Source organism: Gavialis gangeticus, unplaced genomic scaffold (assembly GCF_001723915.1).
Source record: "Gavialis gangeticus isolate Ggan-Ray unplaced genomic scaffold, GavGan_comp1, whole genome shotgun sequence".
NCBI lineage: Eukaryota > Metazoa > Chordata > Crocodylia > Gavialidae > Gavialis > Gavialis gangeticus.
In genome coordinates, this window is record NW_017729032.1 from 115,476,016 (window position 1) to 115,487,446 (window position 11,431).

Consider the following 11,431-nt stretch of genomic DNA (forward strand, 5'->3'; position numbering starts at 1 on the left):
GGAGCCAGAGGATGGCTCTGGGGAAGCAAGAGAAGTTGCGGGGAGAGGTAGTAGGTGCTGGAAGCTGGAGAAAGGCTCCAGCTGCTGGAGAAAACTGCAGGACAGCTAAGAGGAGCTGGGAAGCTACAGCGGGGAGAGGGGGCACGGACGATTACAGAAGGTGTGGGGAAGCCTGAAAACAGACAGATGGACAGCAGAAAGTCACAGGAAAAGCAGCTATAGGGAATACAGGGGGAGAGAAAAAGTCAGAAGTGGTTGGGGAAGGGAAGTGAATGAAATATCCCCCCCCCCCCCCCCAAAAAAAAACCTGGGGGTTTTGCTACAATTTTATAGTTATAAGTATATGCAGGTACAGTATAGATATGCACAAGTAGACTATGGACCAGACTGTAAACCCCTTTATTTCAATGGAAAGTAATTGGCTATGGGAATAGTCACAGAATAAAATATGGCACTACTTATTTGAATAGCTGATCACGATGGGTCGCAAACATAAACAAGTATATATATGTGGATATAGGTATATGTGGATGTTCATTAAATATGGTTCATAATATGCCTCTATATATTGAGTTTAAACAACTGAGTTCTCATGCCCTAAATTGTATATCTCTCTTTTATTTAGAAAAAAAGAGTTTCCTTTACAACTGATGTACTCTGTACTCTCCCCCAGCAAATTCAGAGCAGCCCCTCAATTTGTGCAAATTGGCAAATAATGTGCATGTATATTTTTTAATCTCTCTAAAACACACCACAATTAAAATATAACTGGCCATAGAATAACAGAGTAATTTGTTTTTAAAAGGTATTTAACAAAGAATAAATTTGAAACTTATGTATTTGAAGCCATTCACCCAGTCTTAAACCTTACATGCAAAGATAATATCTTGGCAAACTCATAGTTTTTTAAGTAGTACCAATAAAAAAAAAAGTTAATGTTTAACTATACCTATTGTAGTGTGCTACTGGTACTAAATGTTTTGAATTTTTTGTGCTGCTTTGGTTTTGAAGCTGAGGGAACATCTAAATGGGTGTATGCTTGTCACTTACCAAAAAAGAAAATAAAAAATTGGAGTGTCTTAAGTTGGCTTTCCAAAAGATGAGGCATTTTAAAACAGCTAGTCACATTTGAAAATGTGTTTGCACATGAGCAGAGTGAGATTTTCAGTCCTCCAAATGGGAGCCTAGACATCCAAATTAACAGTATGAGAAAGACCTGGTCATTTAAATTAAGAAATAGAATTTGCAAAATTAAAAGCAAACACCCTTTCCCACAACATTTATTGGTAATCCTCCTGGACTTTTTAATGTTATCTCACCCTTGGTTAAAGTTCAGATTCAGTTTAGTCATTCTTATCTAGATTGAAAGATGGAGGGAGAGAGAAACCAGGGTGTGGGGCACTATATATACATACATACATACATACATACATACATACATACATACATACATATGTATGTATGTATGTATATATAGTGCCCCACTCCCTGGTTTCTCTCTCCCTCCATCTTTCAATCTAGATATATATATATTCCTTATGTTGTGCTTTAAAACGAACTTTGGCTGCTCAAAAGCTGCATATCATTTTTAATGAAGCAATAATTTTTTTATTGACAGAAAATTGAGCTGATAGAGGGGAAGGTACAAGCAGGGGAGCATTTTCAGCTAATACATTTAGTCATAAATTGAGTAGTTAGAACTGTTTGTCAAGGAGTTGGCACTTTGTTTGAATAATACTGGTAGCTATTTATTTACATGGGCTTATGTGATTCATTAAGTCTTTTTTGGATATTTTTTGTAATTTTTTTTGGCAATAGGTTTTCACCACTTGCATGGTGAATAGCAGTATTTTCAAGTTAAAAGGATGCTTTTCAGGATGCTGAGTGTTTGATGGAACCTTGTGAAGTCAGTTGTCCTGATGCAAATATATAATTCTCAGGGACACAACCCTTGGGAAAGCTCATTTCTAAGATTCTGAATTTTAAATATTGCCTTTCTTTAAATAAGAAGGGTCACCCTTAAGTCTCTCTTTTGTGCACCGCTTGCCCTGGAAAACAGGAGGGCAAACTCTTTGTTGGTATAACTTTGCAGAGCTCCATTGTATGCATATCACCTAAGAAGCTTTTCTGTGTCTGTGAGGGAAAAGTACAACAAACAAGAACACCTGAATTCTGACTTATAGCCAGTGCCAGGGAATAGGATGCAACTACCCTGAGAGGCCCAGGAGTGAATCCCTATGGCAGATATAGGTGACTGGACATCTGATTCATTGATCCAAAGATGCTTTTGGTCTCAGCAAAGGTGACTATGGAAGTGACCAGGGGTAGGTGGGCCACCATGTGCCTGATAAAAAAGGAACCTGGTAGTCTCTAAAAAAAAAAAAAAATCCCCATACGTTTTCATATGCTTCTTAATAAAACGTGTATAATTGGAGTTGCACAACATAGGATCTAATACTGTTTTCACGTATAGATCATTCTATATTTTAGAAGTATAATTTTACCTTCTCTTAGTACTCATGAGTGCTGAGAGTAGGACAAGAAATCATTAATAAAAGCATATGATAACTCAGATTGGGGTAAGGAGTGGTGAAATTTTCAATTCCTATATTCCACTCCGCAATTGAAAATGAAATGAAAAATAAAATTTTCCATCATTCTTATTTGCCAGAGAAATGTGATACAATAGACATGATATTTTAATTAAATCTATACTAAGCACAATGTCCATACTTTTCTTTTTCTTTGTTTTTTCTTACCTCCTCTTATTCTGTTTATTCCATAGTCTCTCTCAACTTGTCTATTCTTTCCTTCATCCTCTCACAGCCTCTACTACCTTAGTCCTATTGACTTGCAGGGGTATTCCTCCTTTCTTTATTCGAGGCAACTATGGTATAATTTTCCTAACAAATTCTTTCTCCTGCTTCTCAGATCTTAGCCCATGAAATCAGATAATATAAAACCTGTTTTGTGAATAGCTTTGTAGCATTAAGTGCCAAATTTCATTTTCAGGTTTTATAGAGTCAGATTATATGCTGTATTTGATTATCTTAGAAGCCAGATACAGAACAAATTATTCATCCAAGCCATTTGATAAGTCTTTTAGAATAGCGATTAGAATAGCGACGATGTTAATTTGGCTCATGAATGATTCACTAACTAAAAAGAGGCTTAATTCTTAGTTAATATGATCCTAAATGAAAGTTTTGATCAGCTCTAATAATGTTAATTCCTGCTTGTATTGAGCTTTGTATATTAATCGATTCTCATCTGGTCAGCTGGTATTAATCTCCTATATGATTTTCACAGCTACTTCTCTCTGGGAATTTTGTTTTGTGCCAAAGCCTGGGGAATGCCTCTGAAAACTCAAATGTCAATCACTACAATATGCTAGCAGAATATATCACTGCTTCCTAGAATCTGTCTCTTCATTAAATCACTTATTAAGATACCAGCGAGGAGAGAAAAACAAAATAAACAAAATCCAACAATCTTTATTCATAACTTAGATTGTGATCTTATTTTACCTACCGGATAACTAAGGTATAACTGTCATCCATTACTTAGTTGTACAGCCAGGGACAGGGGCTAGTATTATTTTGTATTCCCTTTTTACTCTTATATAGTGCCCTCATTCAAAGAATAGGGCGAGCTTTTGTATCTCCTGAAACAAATCCTATTGAACCTATCCCTCTCCAAAGAGAATAATACATGACTTGCCATCTTCTGGAGGCAATGTAGGGTACATACAAGCATTATGCTTAGTTTGACCTAACCAAGGTTAAATTGATGTAATACTCAGGCATGTAGGCATTCAAAGAGCTTAAATCATGCCAAAAGTGGCACACCCAATCTAAATTTGTTAACTGGGCTGTTTTTAGACCACCAACATGGTGGTCCCTTTTTCCCCCTGACCTTCTTCCCTACCAACATGGACTGGAAAATGGCCCTGTATCCTCCTCCGGACCTGCCAACTTACCTAGACCCACGAAACCCCTCCAGCATGTGTCAACTCACCCCCGCAAACCTGCCAACCGCACCCATTCCACCAACCCCTCCCTCAGCCTGAGTTACTTACTTCAGGCTGCATGCACCACTGCCAGCATGGTGAACATCTGCACTTATCACTTCCCATTTAGGAGCTACCAAAACCTAAATCATATCCTGTAAACATTTGTTTGCACCTAACAGTACAGAATTGGTCTTATATAATTTATTTTTATTTTATAAGTCAAGAAGCATTTTCTGTCCCTAGCAGTATTACAAACTGTACTTTCCAAGATTTATTTCATTTTCCAACTATTCTTTGTGACCAGAGGGATAAAATTGCAGTAAATCCATGTTTCTGTTATCCTGATTGCTGACTTATGTGTACTGCATCTATTCTGATGTCTAGTTCTGAAAGAAACAGAGGCACAGTCAACACCTGCAGCAATTTGTCTCCATGATTTTTTGGACCAACATCTGCAGAAGTTCAGAGCTGACCGGGTGCTGTACACCATATTGGTAGAGTGTGACTACATGTGGGCTAGCAACAGCAGTGAGTTAGTGGAGGAAAGGGGTCAGAACCAGAACACTGAGTTAGTGGGGAAGAAGTGGAGAGACTTGAGATGATGAGCTGAGAAGTATCTCCAGGAGGTCAGTTGGAACCAGAAGGAATTTATCAGTAGGGATCCTAGTTTTCTCTGATTTAAAAATATCCCCACTTTTTGGTTAAAAAGAAGTAACCCCAAATCCACATCTTTCCATGAATAAAATGAAAAACCACTAATAACTTTTTAAACCAAAAATAGGGATTTTTTTTTTTTTTTATCAGAGAGAACCAGAATCCTTCTTTATAAGGCACATGGTGGCCCACCTACCCCGGCCACTTCCATAGTCACCTTTGCTGAGACCAAAAACATCTTTGGATCAATGAATCAGATGTCCAGTCACCTATATCTGCCATAGGGATTCACTCCTGGGCCTCTCAGGGTAGTTGCATCCTATTCCCTGGCACTGGCTATAAGTCAGAATTCAGGTGTTCTTGTTTGTTGTACTTTTCCCTCACAGACACAGAAAAGCTTCTTAGGTGATATGCATACAATGGAGCTCTGCAAAGTTATACCAACAAAGAGTTTGCCCTCCTGTTTTCCAGGGCAAGTGGTGCACAAAAGAGAGACTTAAGGGTGACCCTTCTTATTTAAAGAAAGGCAATATTTAAAATTCAGAATCTTAGAAATGAGCTTTCCCAAGGGTTGTGTCCCTGAGAATTATATATTTGCATCAGGACAACTGACTTCACAAGGTTCCATCAAACACTCAGCATCCTGAAAAGCATCCTTTTAACTTGAAAATACTGCTATTCACCATGCAAGTGGTGAAAACCTATTGCCAAAAAAAAAAATTACAAAAAATATCCAAAAAAGACTTAATGAATCACATAAGCCCATGTAAATAAACCTCAGCTGTCCATAACCTGTTCCTCCAGTTATCTTATTTGCCTCTAATTCCTAGTAAATGTTCTTGCCCCCAATTCCTACAGCTATTTTATCTGTCCTATACTTAACTCTATACTCTTTCTGGGCTCCCCTTTAGTTGCATGTCTCATACTTCCTGGATCGTGATGGTTTTGTTGTTCCCTGAGCCTCCTTGGGGCCCTTATATATAACCTATGTGAAATTTTTCTGAAAATCACTGTAGCAACAGCATCTGTGGTGAGTAGTTAAGTTCTGCTGGTCATAGGTTTTTCACAACTAATTAATTTTCTGCTTATTCAGGCCCCGGAAGCTGCTAGATGCCATCAGGTACAATTCTGAATGCTTCTGAGACTTAAGTGGCTACTGTATGCCTAAAAAACCATCTCTGAGTTTACCAGAGTATGATCTGTGGCTGCAGAAGCTGATTAGCCAACTACATTTTAGATGAGTAATGCACATAGCTGAGTAGTGGCAATTGCAGAATATGAAATGAACACCAAAAGAATTACCCAAATAAATGGCAAGTAAAATGACATGTATTTGTTTAGTGGGTAATACGACTGACCTTACTAGTCTGATCACCATCTCATAAATTTTCATAGATTTCATAGACATTAGGGCTGGAAGGGACCTCGAAAGATCATCGAGTCCAGCCCCCTGCCCCAGGAGCAGGAAGTCAGCTGGGGTCATAGGATCCCAGCAAGAAAAACATCTAGATTTCTCTTGAAGGCATTCAAAGTAGGTGTTTGAATCACTTCTGGTGACAGGCTATTTCAGACCTTGGGGGCTCAGACAGTAAAGAAGTTCTTCCTTATGTCCAGCCTGAAATGGTCACGGAGGAGTTTGTGACCGTTTGACCTTGTCATCCCTTGGGGTGATCTGGTGAATAGACGTTCCCCCATATCCTGGTGAACACCCCTTATAAACTTATAGGTGGCTATCAGTTCACCCCTGAGGAACAGGAGGAAGCCTCATTTCTTAGAACATCTAAAATTATCTTAGAGAAAACAGAATAATGTACAATGAGAAGCAATATAGCAATTAACTGGCGGGGGGGGAGATTCTGTGGAACCTGGCCTCAGAAACCATTATTTTCTTTTTATTAGGTCTGTGACTCTGTGACTATAGCTACCTAAAGCTTTGCAGGATTTTAAAAAAATATGTTTTTTCCTGTCTACCCTTTCTCTTTCAAGATACATTGGTACCCTGGAAGAGGTTTCAGCAGAACTATTTCTCACCCCATGTCACTTTTAAATGGCATAGATACCGTTCTCCACTAAGTATGCTTTCTATTTTTTTCTCTTCCTCTTAGAAACTACCAATAAACTTATGAAATGTATTGTGACATGTACCTGTCATCCTCTCTACTCAGAGATTCCTTATTATTAATTTGTTAAACATTTGACTCTTTACATCTGGCATTTTCCTACTAGAATATATTTTTTCATCTTGCATTTATATCTTTCTTACAAACATTTATTAATTAATGACAGTTTTAAGAATGAACCTACATCTTCACTGCATATTCCAGCATTAAAGACATCTAGAAGGTATTTTATTTACCTTATATTCTATAATAGCTGGCAGAAAAGTAGATGGACCTGATGACAATTTTGACTGTGAGAATGTAGCTGGAAGGACAGATTTTATATTTATTATTGGAAGCTTCTGATCAATATCCAAACCGTTTTATGAAATGGCTTATTCATCAGTGAGGATGTGAAATGTAGTAAAAACATGGGCAACTAGTAATAACTTACTGACTTCCCTTGATAAATTTGCAGTATACTAAATACTTTTTAATTCCACTGACTTTAAAAGATGATTTCCTGGATAGGATCTTTCAAGCAAGCTGCAGTTTGCTAATGTTGTTTGTAAGTTATTGAATGCTTTTGCTCCTTACCCTTTCACTGCACAGACATAAATCAGTCACTTGAAATGAAGGGTATTAGTTATAACAGTCAGAAGAGTACTGGCTAGAACCATGTATATTAGAGAGGAAGTCCACAACTTCCAAATAAATTAGAAATGGAAATGTTCTCTCAAATTATCTAATATGGATTTTTTGTTTGGGTTTTTTTCCGGGGCAGGGGGGAGGTCCATTCCCCGCCCTCCTTATTTTCAGTATTGTTCCTTATTGTACATTATTGTGTTTTCTCTAAGATAATTTTAGATGTTCTAAGAAATTAGGCTTCCTCCCATACTTATTGGGGAGATGGAGAGATTATTTGACAAGCTAAAGGATATCACTAGATTTTGCAGCCATTGATTTAATAATTTGACTGTATTTCCTTGGGATTATTCATTCACTATTCCTCCATGTATTATGCTTCCTTTAGTGCACTCTAGTACAGATATTTTCACATTCCATTTATGAGTTCCATCCTACCACGTTTAGCATTGCCTATTAAAATTTGTGGGTGCACCCCCATGAGATCACACATGCAGGGACAGGTGTTTCCTGTTGGGACAAATAGAGTAGCAGTGGCACATATTTGTGTTGCTGCTATTTGTCCCTGGGCACATTCCTGCACACGCACTCTGACATACAGCAAAGTGACCCAGGTGGGGTATGGGAGGCTGGGGCCAGCACCTGTGCATGCCTCAGCAGCCTTACCTGACGTCCTGGGGGTCTTCTGGGGCAGCAGCAGTGCTGAGCTGGCTGCTCAGATTAAAATGAAACTCCACCAGTAAATATATTTTTTCAGATGACTATCCTTCATTTCTTGTGTAATGTTGAGCTGCTGAACACTCTTGATCTCATGTTAATGAGATCTCATGTTAATGTTATCTTATGTATGTAGCAACTGTAGCTGTCTAGAATACTGATTTGTAAAGAAAAAGAGTTAGGACTGAAAAAGCTTTGGCTTCTATCACTGAGAACAACGTTAAATGCCTGTAGGAACTCCTGTATCACTCCTATATCACATAACACCTTCACATATTTGCTTTTTCTGAAAAGTAGTTGAAACAGTGGCATAGTGATCCAAGTCACTGAGTGAAGTCTAGGAACTTCTAAATTCTTCTCTCTCTCTCTCTCTGATACATAACATATCTGAGGTGGCTGACATGTCACTTAACTTTTCTTAGTTAAATTCACCAATCTGCACTGTTATATTTTTTAACTACGCCATAAATAGAGGCTTGAGTAAAAGCTTGGCACAAACAAAATCAAGGTCTTTGGATTTCCCTCATTATCTGGGACTTTCAAGCCTGCAGTTCTGGTTTGGGCCACAAGTTGTCTTAGTGTTATTGTTGGAAGACTGACAAATAACCATACAAAATAATTTTGCTTAATATTCTAGAGTGGGAGGGGGAAATAACAGCAACAACTAATCTATACTAAGATGAGGATAAATTAAAGTTGAGAGTCAATATCAGTGTCTTAATGTAGGAACACATTATAAAGATGATTGTAATTATCCTAAAATCATGTATTACAAATCCAGGTCATTCAGAATTTGGCATATTTAAAAAAAACAAACCCCCAAACAAATCCATGCTTGTAAACGTCAAGAAATATATAGCTTAGGCAGTCAAAAGACCTATAGTTCTTCCCTATATTTTGGTCATAAAATATTTCATATAAATCTAGTGTGTGCTATTCCAGATTAGATTAAATTGACATTTAAAGTTCTATTGGATTTCTTAACATGTTTTTCACCTTATGATATTAGTACAGGGTAGTGATATATCAGAACAAAATCTCTATCCAGCCTATAGAATGGCCAAATAAAGCTTGAAAGTAGAATAACACACAACATGATGTGTTTCAAACAAGTTGTGTTAAAAAAACTCTTTAAAAAATGCTGCTATTTAGAGTTAACAGTTTGAACAATAGACTTTTTTTCGTCTGAAAAAACAAGTTGAATATGCCAGAGCATTCCTTACTAGAGTGAAAGTCCCTTTGGAAGTTAAAACTGTCTTATTGTCAGAATTTAGTCAATAATATTCTAATTAAGTTTATTGTAAAGTATCATTTTGTCAGAGACAGAACAGTCAATGTTGCATACAAATAGAATGGTTAAATATTGCTTTATCAAGAGCACATTTTAGTCACATATATGCATTTCTTGTGGGGATTAACTTTAAAAAAAGAGATCTTTTCTTGGTCTTATTAATTGTGAATTAGGCCTTTAACCAAGATAAAAGAGTAGGACACATGCCATGAAATTAAAATTAAAAACTTATCAGGCAAAACTTTTTTTTCACACAAAGAAATTGGTTGTGTCATTTGTTCTTGCTTTCAGTGGGCTGCTAATGTCATTTAAAAGAAGACGATCAAAATGAAGAATACTGTACTATGAGGAAAATAAGCTTTGTTAAAGTAAGCTTCTTAAGGCTTTTTAAAATTAAACGCGAGCCTAGAAAATGGGCAAGATTCTCTGGTCTTCTTGACCTTTCTTGTTTACTTATTCAAAGTAAATAAGGAAAATGGCTAGAAGGAAATTACCTTAGCTGGCATAAACCTGGTGAAGGCAGAGCCATGTCCTAATGCAGCTGTTACCCATATATATAAGAATATGAGAGAGAATAACACATGTGATGATAGGTTGGTGAGTCTGGTAGAACCTGTCACATTTATGGTATATATTATTCACTGATATAAGGTGAATGAGGGACCTTACACTAGTTGAATAATTTAGAGATGCTTCCTAGTGGCTCTGTACTAAGCAAGCTATCTCAAGGTCAAGGATCTACAGATGGATGTCTTTCCTTCTCACGCTTATACAACACTTGTGCTGGCTGGAGAATCCAACCTTCCATGGTGGTGCTTAAAGGAACAGTGGAATAGCTTAAGCCACTGAGGCAACAGTGACGATTAAAAAGAAAAATATGAATGTGCCAACTGCCATCCTTGGATTCTAATCTAATTTTTTAGCCATTTTACTTTAAGAAGTAAAATTCTGTGCCATTGGGAAAGCTAGATATAAAGTAAAACTGTGCTATATACAGATCTCACTATATATTCCTTTTGAACAATGGTTATATTTCACAACAACTGAAAGTGGATGGCATTCTCCTCTTTATGAACTACTCAAATGTCTCTGTGCTATGAATCTGAGCTAATTAAAGTCAAACTAGTAGGAATGTGCTAGAGTGGTGCCATATGCCAGACAAAGAAAATTATAGCTACTGTTGCAAACAGGGATGGACTTGAGTGGATTGTCCAGAAAATAATATTTACCTGCTTAAGATAACAATATGAGCTTCTGTTCACAGTATATATTTGAGATGTGCAAAAGATGACTCACACCCTGTCTGGCCTCTCTCAGTTTGTTTCTTTATCATTAGCAGGGATCCTGGTTTTCTCTGATTAAAAAAAAAAAAATCTCCAATTTTTGGTTTTAAAGAGTGTAACCCAAAATCCACATTTTTCCATTATTAAAATGAAACACCACTCTGTGTGTGTGTATGTGTGTGTATATGTATATCTGTATACACATATACATATATGTGTGTGTGTGTATTACTTTTTAATATCCAAAAATTGAGGATTTTTTTTAATCAGAGAAAATCAGGATCCCTGATCATTAGGGATTACATTTATCCATGAGCTCTGCTGGACTCCCGGCAACTGGTATTCTCTCAGTGCAGCTCAGACCAATGTTTCCCTAGCATGCTTGGGACTGTTGGAAAAGAGGTAATATAAGTCTCACAAATGCCATCTGCTTGGATTGCTAAAGAAGTAGCCTTTGAAGGTATTTATAATATTATCCTCCCTCTCCTTCTGATGATTAGTCAAAATAAACTGGAAGACTAGCGTTCCTATACCAAAGTTGTCATTCTGGAAAAAAGTCCTATTGCAACCAGTAGGCATTTTTATTGAATAAAAACTGTGAAATTGAACCCTGGATTTGATGAACTAGTAACAAATAGTTTCCCCATAAACATAGGTTACCTACAGTAGCAGAAATGAAAACAATACTTTGCAATGTAACAGGCAGACAGAACTAATCTTAAATGTGAAA